The sequence below is a fragment of the Rhinopithecus bieti genome, unplaced genomic scaffold (genome assembly GCF_001698545.2).
Source record: "Rhinopithecus bieti isolate Rb0 unplaced genomic scaffold, ASM169854v2 scaffold_315, whole genome shotgun sequence".
Lineage (NCBI taxonomy): Eukaryota > Metazoa > Chordata > Mammalia > Primates > Cercopithecidae > Rhinopithecus > Rhinopithecus bieti.
Genome location: NW_016803481.1, coordinates 2671499 through 2698658, shown reverse-complemented (window position 1 = coordinate 2698658; position 27160 = coordinate 2671499). Strand labels below are relative to the sequence as shown.

Genomic DNA, 27160 nt, shown 5'->3' with positions numbered 1-27160 from the left:
AGCCCTTTCACCTCCCCCAGCAGAGAATCTTATCTTGTCTCATTCTCTTTCATTGTGTTCTCTTATCTATGTGTCCCAGTTGCTTTGTGAATTGATTTGTGTTGCTGTCTATGTGTTTCATTCTGTTCTTACCTGATCTTCCTTATTTTGTTGGGTTTTTTTTTTTCTCATATTCTGAATGGGGCCACAAATCAAAAACAAGAAGGAAGAGTAGAAATTGTGTCTTTTAAACTACAATACAAAGGTTAACATTAAACCAATAAGGCTCTTCAATCATTCTGGAAATCCAGAAAGGACTTAGTTCTAGTCCAAGCTCCACCACTACCCAGGGGCAGGACCTGAGGCATATGATTTCACTTTTCTAACTTGCTTTTCCTCCACTATAAAAGAAAAGATGAAACTAATTGCTCAAGTCCTTACCCAAACTCAGGATGGCTCTGAAATTGTTTTTATTTTTTGCATATTGGGGGTGGGGCGGCAGGGGCAGGGGTGGGTGGGTAAGGGTTACTAAGACTTAGCCAGAGACCGAGAAAGAGAAATCTTGGTGACTGGAACCAATCTGTCACCAATTTATGTTTCTTCTTCCAGTAGAAAAGACCTTATTCAAAGATCCTTATTGATGTTTAAGTCCTATGTATACTAGCTAATCTTTTGCAAGAGCTTACTCAAAAGTTCTCATAATCTCAAAGTCCTGCATCCCACATCCCAAGTGCCCTGCCAAGCACTGCCAGATTTCCAAACCCCTTGCCATCACCGTGTAAATTTATGTAAGGAATAACTTTTTAAATTGTTAAGAAAATAAATTCCCAGGTGCAGAGAGTAAAGGAGAAAATTGCCTTGTTTTTTTTTTCTTTTTGAAACAGTGAACTAGAAAGCAGCTACTGCAAATAAAGGCAGAGATTGTTAGATTACATAAAAAGGCAAGACTCAGCTATATGCTACCTATAAGGAACTTACTTTAAATGTAAGCATACAGATTGAACTAACAGGATGGAAAAAGATATACCACGCTAATGCTAATAAAAAGAAAACTGATATGGCTATGTTAATATCAGACAAAGCAGATTGCAGATAACAAAATATTGGGATAAGGACAACTGTTGCTAAATAAAGTTAGCCACAGGGCTGGCAGCAGCATCTTCAGAAACAGGCATCCTGGCACTGCAGACATAATAGACCTTGTTCATCAGAGTTACCAAGTAAATCTTTGAGGAAATCACTATATCCAGTATACCTTTCCTGAGGCCTAAACTACAGAAACCAGGAGGGTGGGAGCTCTCAGTTGATCTGAATAATGCAGGGAGAACTTCTGTGAGAAATAGTGTTCCCAAGTAACTAGGGAAACACTGAGGGTAGTAAACTGCCTGCCTCTGGGTCATATATGACTGCAAACATCTTTTATTTGACCTTTACTTTTTTTCATCTATATCATTTATGATCTTTTAAGCTACATGTAGATAAAATGTAACACAAAATGATTTAAGCCATAAGGGGGTGGATTATCTCACATACCAGGAAATCTGGAGGCAAAAGGCATCCACTGTTGGTTATGTCAGTGACTTCAGATTCATCCTCTCTCTCTGGTCAGCCTATGGCTTCCTTTTGGTTGGAAAATGACTGCAGCAACTCCAGCATCTTATCCTGATCTGAACCAATGTCTAGAAATGAAATAAGGCCATTTCCCCCTGTGTGTCTCATTTTTAGAGCTAAGAAACCTTTCCTAAAACCTTCCAGAATACTCCCTCGCATCTTATTGGCCAGAACTGGGTCACATGTTCACTTCTAAATTCATCACTGGCGAGGGGAATAAGACCATCATGATTGACTTGAGCTAATCAGAATTTACCTGAATCATGTGATGAAGGTGATTACCTGAGATACATTAGTGGCTCTGCTATTTATTATAAAAGAGGGAAAATTTTCCATTCGATAGGCAGTGACCTAGGCAATATTATGTCTTCCAATCCATGAACACAGGATGTCTTTTCCATTTCCTTATGCCTTCTATTATTTCTTTCAGCAATATTTTGTAGTTTTCATCATGCAAGACTTTTGCCTCCTTGGTTAAGTTTATTTCCAAGTATCTTATTTTTGATGTCATTGTAAATGGAATTGTTTTTTCTTAACTTCCTTTACAGATAGTTCACTGTCTGCCTTTGCGTTTTGAAAAAAGGAGGATCTGGCTTCATTAAGCTTACTTTTCTGCATGGCAATAGACTTTTGAGCTGAATAGCAGCTGCTCGCTGTAGGAGGGACATTTGTTCTCCCATTTGCCACAGTTCCTATCCAGCCAGCTTCCCTCACATTCCCTGCTTGGCCCCTGTAGGCATTTCAGCTTTCGACCTCTTGTTTAGATCATCCACATGAAGTTACACATTGCTGCAATTCATTATAAAGACACTGGAGTGGTACAGGAATAGACAGTCAACTTGGCAACTGAACACAACACAAAGCTGATTTCCCATGTTCCTGAAATTTATATTGAAGCACTCAGTTATTTTATTGGAAACATTTCGGATGGGAATATTTCAGAAATATACTTTGTGGTTTTTTTTCTCTAAAGCATGCAGAATGTAATATAAATCATACCTCATGATGTACCAAAATAGACAATAATACTCTACTGTGCTGGCTAATAAAGTAATAGGAGTTAATGAAGTATGCAGGGTTGTTTGCCTCTGTCCTGTAAATGGCCACAGATGCCTGTGTTTTGAGGGCTCTTGCACATGCTAGGCATTTTTTTCCTATCTAGAAGTTCTTCTTGCTCCTAACAATGCATTTGCCTGCAGCAACCTGCTTTCACTTCCTAGTTGATGTTTCCTGCACACGGTGGGCTGGGACCAGATCACCATGCTTGTTAGAATTATGGAATTCGACACTGGCAAGCAAGGTTTGGGCAGTCACTCAATGCTTCAGAGCTTATCCATGGGATATGGGGGACCAGCAGAGCCCACTCACAGATGGGGGTTAGGGGTTCAGAGCCAAGAAGACCAAAGTCGTAGAGCTGACTCAGAGTCGGCAGGGCATCAGGGCAGTCTCCTTTTCCAGGCAGCCATTCTTTCTAGGAGTACCCTGCAGGCCAGCCCTGCAGCAACCTGGGGAGTTACGGAAATCCTGAAGCGTGCCCAATAGCTGTGGAAACCATGTGTCCTCTGTGGCGACCATGTGTCCTTCTGTGGCAATGAGGCTTTCTCTGCTTGGTTTTTGTTTGTTTTTGAGACAGTATTGTTCTATTGCCCAGGCTGGAGTATAGTGGCATGACCTCGGCTCACTGCAACTTCTGCTTCCAGGGTTCAAGCAATTCTTCTGCCTCAGCCTCCAGAGTAGCTGGAATTACAGGTAGGTACCACTATGCCCGGCTAATTTTTGTATTTTTAGTAGACATGGGGCTTCACCATGTTGGCCAGGCTGGTCTCAAACTCCTGACCTCAAGTGATCTTCCTGCCTCAACCTCTCAAAGTGCTGGGATTACAGGCATGAACCACTGTGCCTGGCCTTGTGCGTTGTTCTTTAATGGAAGAATTAAAAATGCTCTTCTGTGTTTTCCATCCTTCCCTCCCTCTTTGGGACCGAAATCAATTTTTCAGTGGTTTAACTATGTCTTTATTTTCCCAAAGAGATTCACATTGGATTATTTCCAGGCGCCCTTTTTTTTCCTCTGTGGAAAGATCTTATTTTGTTCATTTATTTTAACTTTTTCATTATGTGCATTTTCAAATACACTCAATATTTTAGAGAGAACAGTATAATTAACCCACACATACCCATCATTCAGCTTGCATTATTATCAACTTTCCTTTTTTCGTTTTATCACTCCCCTCCACAGATTTTTTTTTTTTTTTTTTGAGGGGGGGGAGGGGTGGAATTTTAAAGCAACCTTTTTTTTTTTTTTTTTTTTCCAGGAACCCATTTTAAAATGTTACAACAGGGCCGGGCATGGTGGCTCATGCCTGTAATCCCAGCACTTTGGGAGGCCGAGGCGGGTGGATCAAGAGGTCAGGAGATCAAGACTGTCCGGGCTAACAGGGTGAAACCCAGTCTCTACTAAAAATACAAAGAAATTATCTGGGCATGGTGGTGGGCGCCTGTAGTCCCAGCTACTCCAGAGGCTGAGGCAGGAGAATGGCGTGAACCCAGGAGGCGGAGCTTGCAGTGAGCCGAGATTGCGCCACTGCACTTCAGCCTGGGTGACAGAGCAAGACTGTATGAAAAAAAACAAAAAAGTTTACAACAGGGTATAATATCCATTAATGGTCAGTTATGAGCTATAGCAATAGCAAGGAAATGCACATGAATTTCTAGTTTTTCTAACTATCACATAAGGTAAATTAATCCCATTTTATAGATGAGGAAATTGAGGTTCTGCCTTAATTCGTATCTAAAAGACAATAGGCTAAATGGTGGTGTTATTAGCTAGGATGCTCTGAAGAAAAGAAAAACACTGCTTATTTCTCTGTATTCTCATGTACCACTCAACAGTCATGTCTGATGCTGGATGTACAGGAGTTTCTCCCCACCAACAGCTGGTTCGCCAGTGAACACCAGCTGGTGAGACAACCAGGTGGGAAGGGTCCCTAGAGAAACTCCAGTCAGCCTGTGTGCTGGGACGAGTGCACTGGGGTGGAGCCACAGAAGTTCCTGCTGTTTGCAGTGGGGAGGAGCCTGGGCCCTCCTTTTCCTGGCTGGTACCTGCGATTCAAACTGTAAGGTAGGAAGCACGTAGGGACTCTGGCTTTGTGAAGGGTCCCTGTTGCCATTTTTTTCCCTTTGCACCCAATGAAACCCTGCCTTACTCACCCTTCAAATTGTCTGTGAGCCTAATCTTTCATGGCCATGAGACAAGGACCCCGTCTTTAGCTAACCTAAGGAAAAGTCCCACAACACTGAGTGCCCCATAATTTGGCTCAGTTCAGACACTATCTACCTGGAGATAGCATCAGATTACACAGGTTAAGGGCTCAGTCCCACAAGACTGCCCCAACTCCCCCACCCTGCCACCGCGCTCCAGCTTCAGATGCCAGTAGCAAGTCCCGGGTTGTGGCCTGTGCTTCCGCCTGACTGGCTATACATCAGGGTTCCCATGACCCCTCTAAGGAGGTTTGATTAATCTGCTAGAGTGGCTCACAAAGCTCAGAGAAACACTTTTCTTTCTTTTGTCCTTTATTAAAAAGGATGTTGTGAAGGATACAGATGAGCAGCCAAAGGGAAGAGATGCACAGGGTGAGGTCTGTGGGAAGGGGCGTGGAGCTTCATGCCTTCCCTTAAAGTGCCACCCTTTGAGAACCTCTGCAAGTTCAGCTCTGAACCCTGTTCTTTTGGGTTTTTAGGGAGGCTTCTTTATGTAGGCATGACCAATTACAGTATTGGCCATGGGTGATCAACTCAACCTTCAGTCCCTTTCCTTCCCCGAGTTTTGGGGGTAGGGCTGAAAGTTCAGCCTTCTCATCATGCCTCAGTCTTTCTGATGACCAGCCCTCAACCTGAAGCTATCTAAGGGATCTAAGATATCTAAGCCACCAGGCATTGCATTGGCACACAAAAGGCACTTTTTTTTTTTTTTTTTTTTTTTTTTTTTTTTTGAGACAGGGTGTTGCTCTGTTGCCCAGGCTAAATTCATCCAGTGGTGCAATCATAGCTCATTGCATCCTCAATCTCCTGGGCTCAAGCAATCCTCTTGCCTCAGCCTCCCAAGTAGCTAAAACAACAGGTGCATACTACCATGCCCAGCTAATTTTTGTATTTTTTTGTACAGATGAAGTCTTGCCACGTTGGCCAGGCTGGTCTCGAACTCCTGACCTCAAGCAGTCCTCCCGCCTCAGCCTCCCAAAGTGTTTGGATTACAGGCATGAGCCACCATGCCTGGCCTCAAAAAAACATTCTTAACACCCCAGAAATTCCAAGGGTTTTAGAAGTTGTGTGCAGGGTCAGAGACCAAATATATGTTTCTTATTATGTCATAATATCACTGATGCAGTTCAGGCTATGGTAACAAAGGCCAAAATGAAGTAACCCAAGCAACTTAAATTTCTTTCTCATGTAAAAGTTAAAACTAGGTTCAGACTATGTCCAGGGTAAGCATGGTGGCTGGATGGCATTAGGTACCCAGATTCTTAACATCATAGACTGGATGGCTGCTCCAGGTTTCATTGTCAGGTGGAGGTGGAAAAGATAGAGTGGAAAATATCGGAGGATGTGCTCATTCCCTTGAAGGGCATGATTCTGGAGTTTTGTGCATGGCTTCTACTCTTCAACCATTGCTGAGAACTTAATCACATGGTCGCACCTGGTCACACCTGCAAGGGAGACTGGGAAATGTAGTCTTCATTTTGGGCAGCCTGTGACCATCTGAAAGTCAGGGACTCCATTATTAAGGAAAGAAAAGAGAAGGTTCTTTTTAAGTTGAGGGCATGATTTTGAGTTCCATTCAAGCCATACTCTCAACTTATTTTGGCCTCAACTGTGGCCCATTTGGTAAACATAGTGATGTCTGGTTAAATGAGAGGTAGACATCCCTTGGTGATGAAGTACTTTTTTTAGTACTTGTACCCATAAGTTTTTCTTTGTCCTTTTTTTCTTTTTTCAAATGGAATCTCACTCTGTCGCCCAGGCTGGAGTGCAGTGGCATGATTACAGCTCACTGTAACCTCCGCCTCCTGGGTTCCAGTGATTCTCCTGCCTCAGCCCCACCAAGGCGCTGGGACTCCTGGCATATGCCACTATGCCCAGCTAGTTTTTGTGTTTGTCCATTTTTTTGTTAGACTACTTATAACCATACCATTCTTTTAAAATAAAATGTATTCTACATAATAGTAAATTTACATGATGTAATTTAAATTCCATCATTTACAATGGAGAGATGTCAATTACGTAATATTGCAGCCCTGCCAATGATGGGTTTTGATTCAGTCCTGCTACCACTTGTGAGGCTGTGAATAATTTATTTACCTTCTCCAAGTTTCCTTTTCCTTTCCTCAACCGGGAATAGGACTAGCTGCATCATAGATGGTTGTGAAGACAAGCTAGACGACAGATGAAAGTTCTTGGCACAGAGTGAACACTTGATAAATTATACGGCAGATATGTATGTACTATCTACCCATGAAGCTTACTTTAATTGCTATCATTTCTAAAAATTATAGCCATAGAATTTTTCATAGCATTTGTATACCTATCACTTAATTTGGGCTTCACAATACTCTGGGAAACAGGTAGAGCAGATAATACTTATTTTTCTATTTTTCTACATTAGGAAATATAAGCTCAGAAAGATGGATTCGCATGTCTGAAGTCACAACCTCTTCCCTCTTGCCTGGATCCTTCCTATGAGCATTGAAACCTGCTCTACTGCTACCATCCTGAATGACAAATCAGTCCTCTTTCAACCCACGAGCCCCCCAATACCCCCTGGTCTCAATTGTCCTTGGTAGCCAAGCTTTCCAGGACTCATCAGCATGTGCTGCCTCTGTGTCTTCACTTTCAGTTTACTTATCAGCCCACCCCACTTGACCTGTGGCTCTTCATTCATTTGCTCCTGGTAAGAGCTTGACTTGAAGTCCTCTGCTGTCTCTGACTCTTGCCTTAGATAAGCTTATCCATTCTCGTAGTTTCAAATGCCATCCCAAAAGTTAATCACCAGCTTAACCACCTTTGTGATCTGCAGTTAGTGAAAAGATAAGAGAGAGAACCTGAACCGGGGTGGGTCAATAGGACAGGAAAGAAAACGAGGAATAGAAAAAAATGTTTGTGGGGACTCCCAGGACTTAGAGATTGGAGACTGCATGGCTGCGGGGTAAGGTGGGAGAGGGAGAGTCAAAGGTGACTCCTCTTTTCTTGACATTCACGGGGAGGGCTGGAACAGGGCTTGTTTGAAGAGCAAGATGAATCGGGGTTATAGACCTGAATTTGGGGTAAGAATGGAACACCCAAATGGAAAAGTTCAGCAGCTGAAAGGACATTTGTTCAAAGGCCTTTTTCATTACAGTTTTCTCCTTCTGCTGATCCAGGTACACATCCTCCTGACACCCCCACAGTTAGGGCCTCCCACATGGCACTTGGTCAGCCTGAGATACAGAAGTAGAAGGGAAATACTTTTCTTTTCTAACTGGGGTAGATCATTATTGCAACCTATGCCATATGGACAGCATCACAATGGATAGCGCATTTTTTAGGAATTTCAATGGAATCTGAGGGCTCCTGAGGCATTTCCAATGGGTTTTTTAAAAGGCGATAACAGGCAGAAATGCATGACCCTGTCACCTGGGTTGCTTGTACATGACACTGGACAGAACCTAGGGAGACCTAATGGTGGAGTTGGTCACCCCAGAGAGTTCCTCAATGTCTTTTTCATTTAAAAACCTATGGTTTTATGATTTTATGAGGTAGATTTGGGAGATTTTTTTGTAAAGTGCTGAAGAATTCAACCTCTGAAAACTCACCTTTCCCGGAATATGTTCCAGCAAGATAAGATTGTAGTTCATTTATGTGGCCACACAGGGGCAGCACACACAAACTCACCTTTTCTTAAACAGGTCTTGATTGTCTTTGCTTTTAGTTCCCACTGCCACCGCCTAGTACAGACTCTCAACAGCTCACCCAGGTATCTAACTTTCGTGCCACTTGGCTTTCATCACTTCATTTCCAAGGGCAAGAATACAGAAGGGACACCGACTGCCGGATGCCCTCTGACCATGTCCTTGCCATGTTGTCAGTTGCCTGCCGCCTCATCCCCACATTCATTCCCTACTAACTTCAGTTTCTCCCATCCCTGGCCAAGTTCTCCCACCTGGCCACCTTCTGACCTGCTGACCACTGTGTAGTCACCAAGATTACCTCCAGGAAGCTGAGTGCTGGGAACGTGACAAATCTGTGAATAGCATGAATGGGAAGGGGTTGGGGGCTCCAGCTGTCAAGGGTGGCAGTGACCATCAATGGGTTGTGAGCGCTGTGCTGGGCAGGTGGGCCCCAGCTGCAGAGAGTCTGATCTTCATTGGACCCAGAGTGGCATCCAGCCAATAGCTATAGGTAGTCCACCAATTACACTTTGAGAAACATTGACTTCCTAGCTTCGTTAATTAATCTAAATCTCCAACTTCTTTTCAGAAATGGGAAGGAGTCAATGCAATCTTGGAAACTGAGTGATTCCTCAGCACAACTCCAGGGGGCGCCATTCTCAGAAAGTACATTGTGAATAGCATCTTCTAGAATTGTGCAACAGAGCAGCCCTGGGAATCAGATTCCAATCCTGCACAGGACACAGAAGAAAGAAGCTTGGGTCAGGGGCTCTGGAGAGGACATTGTAGGATGAGGGTGATGCTGAGTACCCTCCACCTTTTTGACCTTATGCCAAGTCCAGGTAACTTCCTCCTCCTACTCAAGAGCAAGTCTGGAGTTATTCTAGGGATAGGGAAGAAGTGTTGCTAAGTGCCCTTGAGTGCCTGCTCACATCTCACTGACCCGAGGGAAGAGGGGACCAGCCTCTGGGCAGCCAGGTGGACTGATGTGGAGACAGGGCCCTGGAAGGGGCTGTCCAGAATCTCTAACTATTCTTGTGCTGTCATCAGACCCTACTTGGTCACAGCTCAGGGACCTGGTCTTCGGTGTTCAGGGACCTAGACCAGTTCTGCCCAAATCCCTGGTGATATTTATGATTTTTCATGCCTGCAAAGGGACTGGGGCCACTTTAGGACATGGAGAGATTAGGACACAGGTGCTCAGAGTACCATGTAGGTAACATCTCCCACTGCGGGGGGATTGGGGGAGAACCAGCCTGAGAAGTTGGTTTCCCCTGCCCGCCCTGCCCCCACCTCCCTACACACACCTTTTGGCCTCCAAAAGGCTGCAGGTGGAGTGGGCAGAGGATGGAGGGGTGTTAGGAATTGGGGAGTCAGCTGCTCACAAGGGGCACATAACATCTGAGGATCCCATTTGCGGCCGGGGGGATGGCAGAGATCGCCCCCCCCCAGTCTGCCTGGCGCTCAGGGAATTGGTGGCAGCTTCTATTTCAGAGTTTATGGTAAGAGGCTGTAGCCGGCACACACAGACAACACACCCCACCCTTTAAGGAAGTGGGGAGGAGAGCAGCAGGGGTGTGGTTAACAACTCAGAGGAGGAGGGGGAATCTAACCTGTCAGCCCTTTTACTCAGCCACAGCCTCCGGAGCCGCTGCACACCTACCTGCCCGGCCGACTTACCTGTACCTGCCAACGTCCCGGCTCACCTGGCGGGGCCAGAGGGAGCAGTCGCCGGAGTCCGCGCCTCCCTGGGTGAGTCCCTCCCGCGAGCCAGGGCTGAGCGCTGTGCCCGGCAGAAGTTGGAGGCTTGACCGAATGGCATGGGTTGGGGACGACAATTCCGGGATCCTGGGCACCTGAGCTGGGAGTTCCCGGAAAAACAGCTAGACCCAGGAAATCGGAGCCGTGGGTGCTGTGCACACGCCCGGAGCTCGCCAGCCTTCCGCGGGGAAGACGGGTTCTATTTTTGGAGTAAATTTGACACTATAGGGTATTTCTCCCTGTTTGTCCTCTCAACATATTCAGACAGGGGAGGCTGGGGGAGGCTAGGGGTGACAGTGTGAGGGCACAGGCAGGCTGCTGCCTCTAAAGGTCAGGTTAGGGAGCCACGGGGTTTCAGATCCTGCCTCAGACCTCTGCCTGCTCCCGCCCCGCTCCCCGCTCCTCCTGGGCCCTTCTGCAGCCCCTGGGGTCATAGTCTCACCCCCAGCCCACCCCAACTCTCCTGCAGCCACTCCTTGCCCCTGAGAGGTCATCTTCTGAATCAAGCCCTGGCCGGAGGAAAGCTGGGGTGTTCTGGGGGGCAGGGGAGCTCGTGTATGTGTGTGTGTGTGTGTGTGTATATGTGTGCGTGTAGTCAACACTGGCCACTCTGGTTCCTTGAGAAGCCGCCTCCTGAGTGCCACTCAAGGGTTAAGTTCGGAGCTGCCTCTGCCTGCTGTCAGGCTGAGCGTGGGCACCGCTTTGGGTGGGTGAGCGTGGAGCGGCATATGGGTGATGTTCTGCAAGCCCTGCCACCTGCCCTAAGCCTCGACCACATGACACCAGCATTTCCCTATACCCCAAACTGGGAGCAAAATCCAAGTCTGCTCATTTAAGGGGCCAGTGGGAGGACAAGAGCAGAAAGTTGTGCCTAGAGGTGGCTTTAGCCAAGAGGGACTCGGAAACTGCGCTGTAGCTGGGTCTGAGCCCGCTGGGACCGTGCACCTGGCGTGACCCGGTGGTGGGTGCTGGGAGGCCCCTCCACGTAGGATGCTCTCTGTTTACCCCAAGTGCTGTTACTGACGGCCCTGTCTTTCACAACCACTCTGGTGGAGGGGGAGGAGGACACTGATGAAAAAGTGACTAAAGACAGAAGGGAGGAAGGAAGTAGTCACACTGGAGAGCCCCGGCATTGGCAGGACAGTCTGCAGTCATTCATTCAGGAGGTACTCACTGGCTTCCCGCCTGCGGCCCGGTGCAGGTGCAAGGTGTGGGGACAAGGTGAGTGTGGCATGGCCTCTGCTCACCGGGGCAGTGTGGGATGGGGGTGGTTGAGGGAGGGCTGCCAGGGGAAGTACAGGGTACTATCCAACTGTGCACTAGAGGGCTGTGGGGGGAGCCAATCCGCAGTGGCCAGGTGGGCTTCCTGGCAGAAGTGACTCCAAGTTGAGAGCTGAAGGATGACTAGGAATTAGCCAGGCAAGAGAAGAGGGGAAAGAACAGCAAGTGCAGAGACCAGAGGCTAAAAGCAGCAGGAGGCTGGAAGCAGCGGGAGGCATCCAGGAAAATGAAAGTAACTGGGCTTGTTGGGAGCCTAGAGCATGCAGGGGCGAGGGGAAGCTGCAGGGGTGAGTGGAGACCGCTCTACAAGGCTTTGGAAGGCCTGCCAGGCTGCCATGGCAACTTCTGTTGGAGCAACACTTGGGACCTGGAGCCAGGCAGGAGACTTCCCAGCAGAAAGGGGTTGCCAGATTTAGCCAATAAAACCATGGGACACTCAGATTTGAATTTCAGATAAGCACTCAATGGTTTTTTTTTTTTTTTTTTTCAATACAAATATGTCTCATGAACTATGTGGAACATACTTATACTCAAACATTATTCACTGTTTCTCTGAAATTCACATGTAACTGGGTGTCCTGTATTTGGCAACCCTACTCTAGGAGAAGCTGAGGTTGGCGCAATGCTGGGAAGTAAGGGCTGGAAACTGCCCAGGCACTCTGAGAACAGTCTCAGGTTTATCTTGTAACCATTCCTCCTGGATTTTATTTTTGAGCTCATTCACTGATTGACCCTATTATTTAAAAGACAAAAAAATCAATTCCTTGGTCAGTTTACTCATCTATACCGGTGAAAGGAGTATGGTACCTCAGAAAGGAACAGCATTAAATCCAGACAGATCCGGGTTCAAATCCGTGTAGACTGGTGAGCTTCTCTGACCTTCAGAATCCTCTTTTCTGAAACGAGGGCAGGAATATCTGTGCAGGTGGCTGGGAGGATCCCTGATAATGTATGTAAATTGCCTAGTGAGTACTAAAGGAAACACGGTGCATATTGAATTTTGCAACACCTTCACAGGGGTGAGCAAAACAACAGCCACAGAGTGCTTGGGTTCATTTACTTCCACAAGTGAGCACTTGGAGGTCTCAGGCGAAATACAGGGTAGGGTTTCTGCGTCCAGTGAGAACACCTGGGGTTAGCCCTTGGGTTGGGGGCAGAGTCTACATTATGTTTTTAGCTTTGCTACTCCCTTCCCATAGGACCTGCTTCAAGGGGTGGAGATATAACGCTCTTCTTGAGGGATGGTGGGTGGGCAGAGAGTGACTCAAAGTAGAATTAACTGAAGGGAAATGTGAATGAATTAAAGTAGAGAATCCACATAAAATATTCAGTGCAGACAAATGGGCCATGAAATTTGGCTGTCATGAGTCCCGGTTTTAGGATGAGTTCCTTATTAGAAAAGTAGTGCTAAGAGATAGAGGAAGTGAGGGTGCCTTGTGAACTGGATTTTGACTTTAGTGGGAGCATTTGTAACAATAAATTAGGGTCCTCCTAAAAGGGAACCTAGAGGAAGTTAAGAATTCGTTAAGAGAAAGAGGAAATGGAAAGTGTGTTTCCCTTGCGGGAACGGCTAGGTTAAAAATGGTCCTTCTTTCCAGTGGCTAAATCTCCCCATCCCCCTGTGATCAACATTTTGTCCCCAGGCCCTTGGATTGTTTGCCCAGGTGGTGTTGAGAGAGACCCTATGGCCTGAGATGGATAGAGGTGTTCCACTGATGAAACGTTCAAATGAGCCTGCACTTGGACTTGTGTCTTGAATATTTGCAAGACCAAGGTTATGATCAGTCCTGCATAAAAAGACACGTGTCATTCCCTAAATATGGCTATAGAGCCCATGCAGATTCTCAGGGAAACAGCATTCCACATTGAGTGAACCTTGATTGATGTGAGTGCAGTTTGGGGACCAAGCAGGTCTTTCAGAAGACATAGCCCTTCTCGTAACGCTAGCCAAGATGGACCTAATTCATTCTAGACTAGGCAGTGTCCAACTTAGAGAAGATCTTCAAGGAAGGAACCCTTGTGTGCAACCCTTTTCTTTTTTTTTTTTTTTGAGATGGAGTCTCACTCTCTTGCCCAGGCTGGAGTGCAGTGGCACGATCTTAGCTCACTGCAACCTCCGCCTCTTGGGTTCAAGTGATTCTCCTGCCTCAGCCTCCCGAGTAGCTGGGACTACAGGCATGCACCACCACGTCCCGCTAATTTTTGTATTTTTAGTAGAGACAGGGTTTCACCGTGTTGGCCAGGAGAGTCTCGATCTCTTGACCTCGTGATCCGCCCGCCTCAGCCTCCCAAAGTGCTGGGATTACAGGCGTGAGCCACTCCGTCTGGCTGTATGCAACCTTTCTAGCATCATGCATCCTTCAGAGACACAAACTCCCACCTGTGTCAGCCTGTCTTCCCATTGCAGCTCTGGCCATGTTTCATCGTGCAGAGGACCCTGGAGAAAGTCCAAGTCCCTTAGCACTTAGCTCTGCATAGTGGTGACAGTAGCTCCATGTGGCCCAAATACTGCTAGGACAAAGGAAACTGATGGTGAGGCTAGGGAGGGGAGGGAGGCTACGCTGGGGCTACCCTGCATGGTAGGTCACTCAGTCTCTAGTTTCCCCTGCCTGGGACCCGTATGTCTCAGGACCACGTGACTCTGGCCTCCCAGGTAGATGGCCACATCAGGGGATGGAGTAGAGGTGCAGAGCTGCGACGTGCCTGGGGCTGAAAGTGTGGTGATGAAGATAAGTTTTGCTGGCTTGAGGATGAAGAGTTTCTTGTAGAGTACAGGTCAGTTCCAGGGTCAAGGAGAAAGAGCAGGGATAGTGGTGACTCTGCAACACTGATATGCCTTATCTGTCCAAGCAGTCAGATGTTCAAGAGCTCAGGCTCAGAGTCAGTCTGCCTGGGTTCCAGCCCAGGTCTGGGACTCTGTGAGTGGCCTTAGGTAGGTGAGTTAGCCCTAGCTTCCTATCTGCAAGATGGAGACAATAACAGGGCTTTGGGTGAGGGTGGCATGAGATAGTGTACATTAGAGAGATATTCAAAATACAGCTACTAAAGCCTGAGTACAAATCAAACAGAACAGACACCGCCATTACCCTGAGCAGCCTCAGAGAGGCCCCCTTCCATGCCAGGCTTACCCTGTCAGTGCATCTTGGGGAGTCTGGGGGTAGAAGAAACAGGCCTTTGAGGGGCTGTAGCATGGACATTTCCAACGAGGATGGACTATTTTGATATTTCAGCAACCCAGATGCACCCGCTTAATAATAGCGTCTTATGCACCCACTTAATAATAATAGAGTTGAAGTACAATAAAACATTCAGTCCCATAATTAGGCAGATGATACACATCCAATAAGTGTGAGCTGTCCGGTGTCTTTACATGTGTGGCCATATCTGAGCTGGTGGGTCAGCGCCATTTATTTTTCCAGAGGTTATAGGCCCTCTTCTGCGAGGCATCAGGCAGCTTCCCCTGAGCACTGTCTCACAAGCATACATCAGGTATTCAATGATGTTTATTTCTGCCTAGCCCCACTCTCAGTTCACTGTGTTTGGGGAACAGCCAGCCCTAATTAACTCTTTAGACAGCAAAGAGACTGTCTACGAATGCCCATCCAGCACTGAAGTCCAGATGGTCATTTAAAGTGTTCAGAGAGCTGACAGGCAGGAGAAAATGGTGGCTTCACTTTCTAGGCCTCCTAATACTGTGTACAAAGCTGGGAGCTGTGCGAGGGGGTGGCAGAGGGGGAGGGGACAGCTTTTTGAGTCACTCTGCTGTTTCTCAAGGAATAATTATTACTCATAGTGACAGTTTATTAAGAGAGCAGACTTGAGGCTGCATGTTCCAACGCACTTTTCACCTAGATGCAATGGGCAGGTTGGTGTGAATGTGGAGTTTAATTTTCAGGAGACCCTCCAGGTAGGCTATAGGCGGGCTGCAGGACTGGACACTGCTCTGAGTTTGGTGGTCTTCGTGGACTCTTACCTTTTCCCAGTGCTCAGGTGGTTGCTGCTTTTATGAGGCAGCCAGTCAGTGTGGCTAGAACCAAGATCAGCCATGGCCAATACCTGCGGGAGGCCAGCCTTCCCGTTTCCTAGGTTGGCTCTGTTCACTAACATCTTCCCCCTCTCCAGTTCTCTCTCTACCTTTTATGTTCTGAAATCCACCCACACAGAATCTGGCAAGATCACTCACTAGAGACAGGGGGCTCAAAGAATCCACCTCGCCTAGGGTTTAGAGCTCGGTACCGGGTTTAATTCGCATCCCCTGCATTTGTCTTCCTTTAAATTCAGCCAATTCTCCCAATAATTGTGGGGGCAGACCCCCTTTTAATGCCCTTTCTTTCTTCAGGGCCTTGCACCTGATTCTGTGAGAACCTGCCCCCCACAAGCCATAGCAGTCCCACTGGTGTATATGGAAGTGATTGACGGCGGTGGTCTACTGGGAATTCTGACCTGAGTTTGGGTTTTGCTTTTCTGGGGGTTCCCTTCTCACCTGGGACAGAATGGCCCCTGTGGTGGTTCTGGCCACTTGGAGCATCATCATTTTCTGCTTTCTTTCTTTCTTTCTTTCTTTTTTTTTTTTTGAGATGAAGTCTCACTTGGGCGCAGGGGCATGAGCCAAGACTACAGGCACATGCCACCACACCTGGCTTATTTTCTTTCTACAACCTCCACCTGCCGGGTTCAAGAGATTCTCCTGCCTCAGCCTCCCGAGTAGCTGAGATTACAGGCACCCACCACCATCCCTGGCTAGTTCTTTTATTTTTAGTAGAAACGTGGTTTCACCATATTGGCCAGGCTGGTCTCAAACTCCTGACCTCAGGTGATCCACTCCCCTCAGCCTCTCAAAGTGCTAGGATTACTGGCATGAGCCACTACACCCCGCCCATTTTCTGATTTCTCAATTAATGTACTATGTCCATCCCACTGCTCTGGGAACCTCAAGTGCTTTTCTGTGTTCTCTGGGAGCATTTGCAGTCAAAACCCAACCCCTCTCACCCAGCTTGGGTGTACACAGTCCCCGCCCCCAGGTGCCGCCCCAGGTAGGTTATGAGAGATCTGATACTGCTGCACTTTGCACCTCTGTAGAGGCTCTCAGCAGCATCCGATCACATCCCCTCTGCTGCTTAGGCAGATGTTTGGCACTGGCAGACAGCAGTGCCAACCAAGACAGCTGCAAGTGACTCACAGCAAGCTTGAATCCCAGCCCCCAGCTCATTACAGGCAGAAGCTCAGGCAGTTTTTCAGCCTGGCCAAGAGGCAAGAGAGAGGGCAGGAGGCGTGGGCTTTGGTGTAGATCCTCTCACCTGTTAACTGGGGAACATTGGCTAAATCTCTTTCCTCTTCAAGCCTCCCTTTTCTCATTTGAAGATGAAGAATTAGTACTGCCTCCCTAGTAGGGTCATGGAGAGAAATACTTGACTGTGTGAAAATCCCCCATGAAACATCACAGGCATTGTCCCAGGAAAAGTAATGAATTTGGGATCAGAACGTGTTGGGTTTGACTCTCGACTCTGTCACTCTCTGCCTGTCTGACATCGCCAAGTGATAGAACCTCTCTGAGCCTTACTTTGCTCATTTGTAATTTGTTCCAGGCACTTGCTGAATGTTTCTCCCCATCACCCCTTTACTCTCAAGGTATAGTTTTTCTTCCCCCAATTTTTTAAATCTCATTTTGAGACAGAATCTCACTCTGTTGCTCAGGCTGGAGTACAGTGGTGCAATCACGCCTCACTGCAATCTTGACCTCTCAGACTCAAGCAATCCTCCAGCCTCAGCCTCTTGAGTAGCTGGGACCACAGGCACACACCACTGCACCTGGCTAATTTTTAAAATTTTTATAGAGACGATGTCTTGCTATGTTGCCCAGGCTGGTGTTGAACACCTGGGCTCAAGCAGTTCTGCTTCGGCCTCCCAGAGTGTTGGGATTACAGGCATGACCACCACTTTTTCCCCAAAATTTGAGGAATTATATCTGTCCTCACAAAGTTTATAGTATGGTAGGGGAGGCAATACATGAAGATAAAGAACTGTACGGTATTTATTTAACTCTAAGTTATTTAAAGGTAAATAATGTTGTGCCATAAGAGGCACAAAGTGCTATGAGATTGCAGGATAGAGATTCCTTCTGGCTATGGACTCTGGGATTGCTTCCTGGAGGAGACGGCATTTGGCAAAACGCTGAAAGGATAGACAGGATACACTGTGGGAACTTGAGATGGTGGCTGTAGTCAAAGAAGAGTATAAATAACAGCAGAGAGATGGAGAGGTGTGGTTTGAGTGACTCATTTTGGGTGGAGTCAAGAGTGGCAAAAGGTAATCAGAGATGGGAGTGGAAAGGAAGAAAAGGCTTGGACAGGGAGGCCAAGGTGTTTGAGAGTTATTCTGGAAGTCCCAGGCAGCTGTGGGGCTTTATTCTGAAGGTAGTAGGGAGCTGTTGACCACACTGACTTGGATGGAGGTGCCAGGGTCAGATTCTGGATTGTAGAGTGGATGAGAGTGAAGAGAGCTCAAACTCCCAGGGGGGCAGATAAGAGAGTGTTGTAATGGTTCAGGCCTCACACATCTGAATAAATTGCATAACTCAGATGCTTTGTGGTCCTGTGGAGCATCCAGGCAGCCCCTGGAGGCTTCTTTCTCTGAGTTGAAATTGGTTCTTTGACGAATTTGAGAGATACAGGACTTATGAGAACATCCGTGAGGAACCCACCATTTTTCTTTACCTCTGTCTTCCATATTCTTGATTCTTAGCCCTGCCGCTTCCCCCTGGTCTGCTAGGAGTGTGTTAAATGCCAGCCTGTCCCAACCTCTGTCTGGCAGCCCCTTGAAGTATCAAGTCAGGAATATGCACTTAGATCCACAGGCCCCTTCTCCGTCATGTCTCCAGTGACCACCCCGATGTGATGATTCCCAGGACCCTCCCTCCCTCCCTTAGGCCTCGCTTCTAAGAGTCTGTAAGATATTCCCACTTAAGGAGCTTGTTTTCTTAAATGCTGTATCTCAGAAATTAAACTCCTCCTTTTCTCACGCCAAACCATCTCTTCCTCCTGGCTTCTCTCCTCTTCATGGGGTTGTTCCTCTCCCACACGCTCAGGTCAGAAACTTTCTATTGCCTCCCCTTTTTCCACACCTCCGCTTTTCTCTGCTCGTATCTTGCCCATCACTCAATCCTGCATATTCTTTCTTCATGCCTTTCATTCCTTCCTTCCTGTTTCTGTGGCCCCTACTCCGACCCAAATCATATTACCTAATATTGCTTCATATTTTTACCCAAGAGCTTCGTCCTATCTCTGGTTCCTTTGGAAACTCCCCAATGCCCCAGGCAAATCCAGCCCCTTAAATTTACCATTCAGTGCTTCCCGTAATCCAACCTTGATCTGCTCTTCTAACTGAACTTTCCCCATACATTCCAAATGAAGCCCCAGCCAGCCTGGTGTGCTCCCCAGTCTCTGGCAAGCCTCTGCTCAAGTCCTGTGTCCTGTTTGGAATGCCAGCCCCATGCACTTCACCAGTCCTACTTATTCCTTTAAGGCTCAGTTGGTGACCCACCCTTTTGGAGGACATCTGAGCTCCCCATGGCAACTTCTGGGCTTCTTTGCATCCTGGGATCTCCCAGAATCTGTTTCTCAACCTGATGCTACATTCCTCCAGAGCAGGGAGATGCCTTTTATTTTGCTCTTCTTCCTTATACCCTCAAATTCCAAGGATAGAAAATTGCATTTCCCTGGGCCTGTGAAAAGGGATCCCTCCCTCCCTGTACACTCACGCCTGGCTCACAGGGAGTGAGCCAGACAGCGCTTCCTCATTCCCCACAGTGGGTGTCGCAACAGCCAGTTGCAACTAGAATAGGGGCCACATCCCAAGCCTCTTAAATTCTTGCCCTGTGGTTAGCATGCCCTTCTTGCCTGTCCTGAAGGTGGAGATTTCCTACAGCCCAGAGAGAGGGAGTCAGCAATGTAGGGCAGGAATTCCATCATTTCTTTACTAAACCACTCCTAACTCTCTCTAATCTCTGCGAGTCTTACCTTTCCCTTATCTCTCCTCCTCCTGCTGTTGAGTATAACTAGGTAGGCCAGGCTGAATGAGAGGAGAAAGAAGGGGAGGAGGAAAGAAGTCAGGCATCCTTGGCAGAGGGTACAATGCTCCGGGAAAATGGGAAAGATTTGCAAGGCACAGATTGACAGTTTTTAGTAACTTGGACTTTGACCTCCAGTGTACACAGACGTAGCACCTGCCATGGCTGCTGGACTCTGAGCTTTCTGGCCCTGGGAAGCTCAAGATTTGCAAACACTTGGTCGACAATCACCTCATTTATCTGCATTATCACCAGTGTAGCCTCTGAGCCCTCTCCCCCTCTTTACTTGACCCTGTATAGAAAAATGCTTTCTGGGCCAAGCGTGGTGGCTCACGCCTGTAATCCCAGTGCTTTGGGAGGCCAAGGTGGGCAGATCACTTGAGGTTGGGAGTTTGAGACCAGCCTGACCAACATGGAGAAAACCCGTCTCTACTAAAAATACAAAATGAGCCAGGCGTGGTGGCGCATGCCTGTAATCCCAGCTACCCGGGAAGTTGAGGCAGGAGAATCGCTTGAATCTGGAAGGCAGAGGTTGCAGTGAGCCAAGATCATGCCATTGCACTCCAGCCTGGCTGGGCAAAACAGCAAAACACTGTCTCAAAAAAAAAAAAAGCAAAGAAAAGAAAAATGCTTTCTGCACCCAACACTGAACACCCAGCCCCAGCCTGTGTTCATGCCCTCGGGGACCCTGGAAGAGGGCACAGGAACAGCCTTGAGCCTAGGAGCCCTGGGCTAGTCACTGCCTCCTTCATATCCCACCACACGCTATGGGGTGAGTCCCCTGGGTAAGCCTGTTCAAGCCTCCTGTTTTTTTATTTGTATGTGCAATCAGGGGGTGTCAGACTTTTTAGCAAGTGGAAAGCTTTCTTCAAAGCAGATCTTAGGTAAGTGCCCGATATAAACCAGGGAAAAATATTCCTGTCCAGAGTTGGAGTGAGAAGGCGAGGTACCTACCAGGCCCTTGAATCCCTTCCATGGATCTCCTGGGGTGCAGGTCATCTAGAATTCTTTCTGGGTCTCAGGCTCTTGAGGTGCTCATTGTGTATGTGTCATGGGAGCTGGAGAATGGCTGTAGGTGCAAATGGATTTGGATAAGAACAATCTCAGAGTCGGAAGTCCAGCCTGGGGCATGGCAGGTTTATGTATGTGTGAGTGGCAGGAGGGGCTGTAGACTTGAACTCCCTGAAAGATGTGTAATTCTCACTATGGAGCAAATGCGTATGTTTATGAAAGAAAGTTCATTGCTATCATCTGACTCTCCAAGGCACCTGTGACCCCAAAAGATTAAGAACATCTCTTGTAAGATATTATCATCCATTCTACAAACCTTTCATAAAAATGACCTCAAACTTGAGCTCCTTTTTAATTCAGACAAACTAGGCCATAAGCCCTGTTGAGGAAAGAACCATATCTGTATGGAGAGTCACTGTTATATCCCAAGGATACAGCCTGGTGCCTGACACACAACTGGCATTGGGTACATACAATGTGTGCCTGACATAAGGCAGCTCTGTTCTCCCAGTAAGGAGGGCTGCTAAAAAAAAAAATTAAAAAGCTGATTTTCATATGTAAACTTTGTAGGATAATGTTGAAAAATTATTTTAGCGATATATTTTCAATCACATGCTAATAACATAATACATTAACTTAAATACTGTTTTTCCCCAGCTCTCCCAGTTTAGGAAACATTGTAACTGTTCACTCCCATCTCTGACATCATTGTCCTCCTTGTCACCAGAGCGCTTTTTGCATCAGCTCTTCATGTTCTGCATTCATCATAGTCCCTATGGTCTAAAGAGAGTTGGCTGTTTCATATTGACGCAAAAGGAGTTTATTTACCTTTCTTTCTTTCTTTATTTTTCATTTTTGAGATGGAGTCTTACTCTGTCACCCAGGCTGGAGTGCAGTGGCACAATCTCAGCTTGCTGCATCCTCTGCCTCCTGGATTCAAGTGATTCTCCTGCCTCAGCCCAGCTCCCCCTCCCCTAGTTTATTTTTTAATAACCGCTAATTGATTTTTATTGATGAGTAATTTTTTTGAGATACAATTCACATACCACAAAATTCACCTTTTTAAAACGTGCAGTTCAACAGTTTTCAGTGCATTCACAGAGCTGTGCAACCATCACCGCTTTTTTTTTTTTTTTTAAGACAGTCTTGTTCTGTTGCCCAGGCTGAAGTGAATGGCATGATATCAGCTCACTGCAACCTCTCCCTCCTGGTTCAAGTGATTCTCCTGCCTCAGCCTCCCAAGTAGCTGGGATTACAGGTACCTGCCATCATGCCCGGCTAGTTTTTGTATTTTTTAGTAGAGACAGGGTTTCACCATGTTGGCCAGGCTGGTCTTGAACTCCTAGCTCAAGTGATCCACCCGCGTTGGGCTCCTAAAGTGCTAAGATTACAGGCGTGAGCCACCGCGCTTGGCCCTCCGTCACTGCTATCTAATTGCAGAACATTCTCGTCACTCCAAAAAGAAACCCCCGTACCATCAACAGTCACACCCTGTTCTCCACTCCCCCGTACCCTGGCAAGACTATCTACTTTCTATTTTTATGGATCTGCCTTTTCTGGTCATTCCATATAAATGGAATCATACAACACTGTGGCCTTTCGTGACTGGCTGCTTTCACTTAGCACAGTGTTTTGAAACTTCATCCATGTTGTAACATCTATTAGACTTCGTTTCATTTTGATTGATATTTATTGATGAGTAATATTTTGTTGTATGGATAGGCTATATTTTGTTTATGTCTTCATTAGTTAATAAACATTTGGGTTGTTTCCACTTTTTGACCATTGTAAATAATGCTGCTATACGCATTTACATACAAGTTTTTTTGTGGACATATGTTTTCATTTCTCTGAGCTATAAACTTAAGAGTGGAGTTGCTGGGTCCTCTGATAACTCTGTTTAACATTTTGAGGAACTGCTGAATGGTTTTTCACAGCAGCTGCCTCATTTTTTATTCCCATCAGCAGTACTTGTTGGTTCTAATACCTCCATGTTCTTGACAACACTTGTTGTTGTCTGTAATTTTGATGTTAGCCATTCCAGTGGGAATTAAGTAGTATCTTACTATGGTTTTTGGTTGCATTTCTCTGATAATTAATGATGGTGAACATCTTTTTATATTCTTATTGGCCATTTGTATGTCTTCTTGGGAAAAAATGTCTGTTCAAATCCTTTATAAAGTATTTATTTTTTATGTCAACAGTATAACGACTCACTACACTGCTTTTTAGACAATGATCTTTTAAAGGTTTGTTTACAATATTTAGCACTTGAAATTTTGAGGTTATGCCCTCAAGAAAAATTGCTGAGGGAGCTAAGCTATGAGGATGCAAAGGCATAAGAATTATACAATGAACTTTGGGGAATCAAGGGGAAGCGTGGGAGGGGGGTGAGGGAAAAAAGACAAATCGGATACAGTATATACTGCTCCAGTGGCATAAGTCCATAAAAATCTCAGAAATCACCACTAAAGAACTTATTTATGTGACCAAACACCACCTGTTCCCCAAAAACCTATGGAAAGAAAGAAAAAAATTTTAAAAGAAAATTGCTGAATCTATATTATAGTATGGTGTTTTTTTGTTTGTTTGTTTTTCATAAAAACCAATTCTTTTAAGTAACCTTCATAAGCATCCCAAACTAGCCTTGACTGGAGTGCTAATACTTTTCCCAAACAGTATATTGTTGTTCAAAATAAGATAATTGAGAAAGCAACCCATAATATGAAAGATTCTGTAAGAGCTTGGATGTAAACTTTCTCTTTTCCGGCAGATAATCTGGGAAGGTAGAGAGCTTTACCTCCTATTTAAGCAAACGTAATATTTAAAAATAAGTAGGTGGATGGATGGACAGTGGACTCATGAATGAATGAACAAAAGAAGAAATGCAAGCAAGCAAACCAATCAAGCAACCAGACCAATCTTTCCCTCTTTGTTTAGGATTTTCTAATCCCCACTTAGTAAATCAGCCTTGGTCTTTAATTTACATTTTATGGAATCATATATAAAATTGTTTAAAAAACAAGTTTGCAGTTACAGATTGGAAACAAGATACTATTTTCTGTCGCCTGGAATATCTTTATCATCTTCCTTTAAAATGGGAAGGGACTAAGGCTGCGCAGGATCCTGGAGGCAGTCGAGAAACTCAGACATCAAGTGATGTGATTGTAGGCCGTGGTCCAGAGTTGTAAGTCACCAGAGTGGGACCTGTGGGCACGTGACCTGATAACAAGCATTTTCTTGGGTGGGCCCCCCAGCTCTTCATTGCTCTTTCCATCAGCACAAAGGCTTCTGGGTTGCTGGTGTTCTGTGTGGTGGCTCTGGAGGTCTCTCCTTCTACCTTCTCTGGGGTGAAACAGTCTGATCCATCTCAGAAGCCACACACACCACGATTCGCCACCAACTGCAGAGAGTCACAGCCTCCTCCCCATCCTTTACCATCCTTTCTTAAGAAAATGTGTGAGTTGGCAAATGGTACTCTAGAGTTTGGGGTAAGAGAGAGAAAGAGGAAGAATATTGGGCAAGAAGATAAGAAAGGAAACTGTGGCCTGACATGGGCATGGAGACATGGGCAAAAGCTTGAGAGATGACCTTTAAAGGCTCAGACCCTGGAAAAGGAAGAAGTTGGGACAATGGAAAGACTGGCAGGGTGGTAACATAGCGGGCAGGCTCCGGCGTAGTTGACTGTGGAGTGTATGTGGTTGGAGTTGGGGATCAGGGGAGCAGGGACAGTACACAGCAGTGTGGACATATATGGCCTGGACTCCTTTCCTTTACTGATGCTGGTTGGCAGGTTCAGAGTTAGGAGTTCAGGTCACCGTCTATCAGAGAATCATCCAGATCCCTTCCATAGAATTTTAGTCCATTCCTGGGCAGGATCCCAGTGTTCCCAGTGACAGCGACACCTAGTCCTTTCTTCTGTGCCTGTTGGTCAGGATGGAGTCTCACCTGTCCTAGCAGGTGGCTGTTTTCCTTTCAGCTTTAAACATCTGCAAGGAACAAGTCTATGTGCTTCCTTGAAGCCATGTTTCCTATTTTTGAGAATGTAGAATTGGTGGCTTTGACATGGTGAATCTAAAGCCCAGCTCCACATCACTTAGCACCTGCTATGGGGCAGGAACCATGCAAGGCATTAGTGGTTTCGGAGGTGAACAAGGAGTGTTATTCTCAAGATGAAAAGTAATGCGGGCAGCCACAGTGAGACCAGATGTTCTGCATGACAGTGGAACAGATGCCATGGAGTCAGGAAGGCCAGAGCTACCAACTTGACCAAGGGGAGGCCCAAAAGACTTCATAGTTAGGTGGTGCTGGGAAGGGTTTTGAAGAATAGATAGGAGTGTGCCAGACAGAAAAGGGGTGGTGAGGTGAGGTGCTTTACAGGTTGAGAGCACAGCATATGCAAAGATAAGAAGGCACTGAATAAATGGAGCCTGTTTGGGAAGCTGGGAACATCTGAGGGTGGCTGGGTCTAGCAGGAACACAGTGGAGATAAGGCAGGAATGCTACAGAGACCATTGATCCTGGTGGCTTAGCGCTGGACATCATTCTCCAGTGACAGGAAGCAATAGGATAGATAGGATAGGATAGACAGTTGCAGGAATTTTTATGCAGGGAAGAGAGGCAGATTTTTGTTTAAAGAGGACTTTGGCTCCAGACTGCAGGAGCTCTTGCACCAAGCATGGAGAAGACTTGGCTGGGCATGGGCAGACAGGCATGTCTGGGGAGTGGCCAGGGCTGCAGGCAGGGCTGAGCTGGTGCAGCAAGCGGGAGGTGCCAGCCCTCTAGGGGCATGGCCCAGGCTGCTGACTGCTGCTCAGACATTGAAGCTGCCACACTGGCCGCTGGCCAGCAGGGCTGGTGAAGGAAGAACCCACTTCCTGCCTCTTGCTGCTGTTTGCGTATGTGCAGTGGGGAGGGGGGCAGACAGAACAGACAGGGCTTGGCCAGGTGGGTAAGAACCAGCCAGCTGTCAGCAAGAGGTGCAGAGGGAGAGACAGATGAAGGGGATACCTACCTGGAGAGCAAGGGGATGGCCTGGCAGCTATTTTTGCCCCAACAGTTGGGCTCAGCTATTCCATCAGGATGATGGCACACAGAGGATGTTCAGGACTAGAAGGCACTGTGGTGGAGGGAAGGGCATCCTCACGTTCTACCTCCCCCAGTGGCCCTCCTCCCAGAGCTCTTGGCTGTACCATCCGTTTATGCCTGGCACATGTTTTCTTGAGATAAAATTATTTTTTCACAAGTACATGCGTTGCTAAATGGGATGAAGGAAAGACGGGCCCCCGTCTTGTGCCCCTTTGTCTCCCAATCATAATCTAGCAAATGTCAGGATATGGAGCTCACATTCTGGAAACATTTGTTCAGATGCGGAGAATTTTAGGGGAAAGATTCGAGGAAAAAGTGCTTGTTTGGGGATGATCTCTGATACCTGTAGAAATGAGGGGCATCAGAGAGATTCAGACAAGAACAAGACCCACAAAAGCTCATCTACTCCCAAAAGAGCTGAGTGAGTGGAGGACTCTCTGGCCCCAGCATGTGGCCACCTCAGTGGAGAATGTTCCAAGGAGAGGTGTGTGTCATGACCAAGGCAGACAGTCCTTGGACTCACTGCAGTCCTTCAGCACAGCGTGGAGTCAGTGGCATCAGAATCACTTGCAGTGCTATGGGGTTTTTTTGTGTGTTTTTTGTTTGTTTGTTTTTCACAGGGTCTTGTTCTGTTGCCCAGCCTCCAGTACAATGGTGCAGTCATACCTCAATGCAGCTTCTACCTCCCAGGCTCAAGCAATCCCCTCCACCTCAGCCTCCCTAGTAGCTAGGACTACAGGCACCCACCATCACACTCAGCTAATTTTTTTGTAGAGATAGTCTTGCTCTGTTGCCCAGGTCTTGAACTCCTGGGGTCAAGTGATCCTCCTGTCTTAGTCTCCCAAAGTGCTGGGATTACACAGGTATGATCCACCCCACCTGGCTGCACGGCTTTTAAACTGGGCTCCAACTCCATAGTTTCTGCCACAGTGCATCTGGGGAGAGCAAGAATTGTACTTACCACAGGATTGCAAGTGATGTGGACACTGCTGGCCTGGGGACCCCACTTTGAGAACCACTGCAGTGGAGGTTCCCCCACAGGGACGTACCCTCAAGCACCTTTGCAATTCTGTTCCTTAAGGGTGTGTATCGGAACCCCCTACCCCACAGGTGAGATTTTAAGACACTTCTGTGCCTATCTGCTGTTGTGCCCAGGCAGTCATTTCTTATTCTCTTTGGTTTTGCTTTACTTTGTTCTTCCCCCCCACCTTGAGACAGGGTCTCACTCTGTTGCCCATACTGAAGTGCAGCAGTGTAATTATAGCTCACTGCAGTGTCAACCTCCCGGCTTCAATGATCCTCCCACCTCAGCCTCCTGAGAAGCCACTGAGCCCAGCCTGCTTTGTTCTTAATGCTTCAAAAATAGTTTTGGTGCCCACCCTGGTTGAAACAACGACTATGTTTCCTTTCCTGCCCACGGCGCCCTGATGACTTGGTTGGCTTC

At 46.8% G+C, this 27160-nt stretch overlaps 1 protein-coding gene across 3 annotated transcripts in view; it reads left to right on the top strand.

Annotated features, from left to right (window-relative positions):
* The first annotated feature begins 10062 nt into the window (after nt 1-10062).
* Nucleotides 10063-27160, top strand: part of PTK2B (protein tyrosine kinase 2 beta) — a 139603-nt gene continuing 122505 nt past the window's right edge. For 2 of the 3 annotated variants that reach the window (XM_017885180.1, XM_017885219.1), the window contains exon 1: nt 10063-10262. The gene's annotated coding sequence lies outside the window, so the exon portion shown is untranslated. Of the gene's footprint in view, nt 10263-11299; nt 11493-27160 lie in introns of those variants that run through there. The other variant, XM_017885206.1, reaches the window with a different exon arrangement.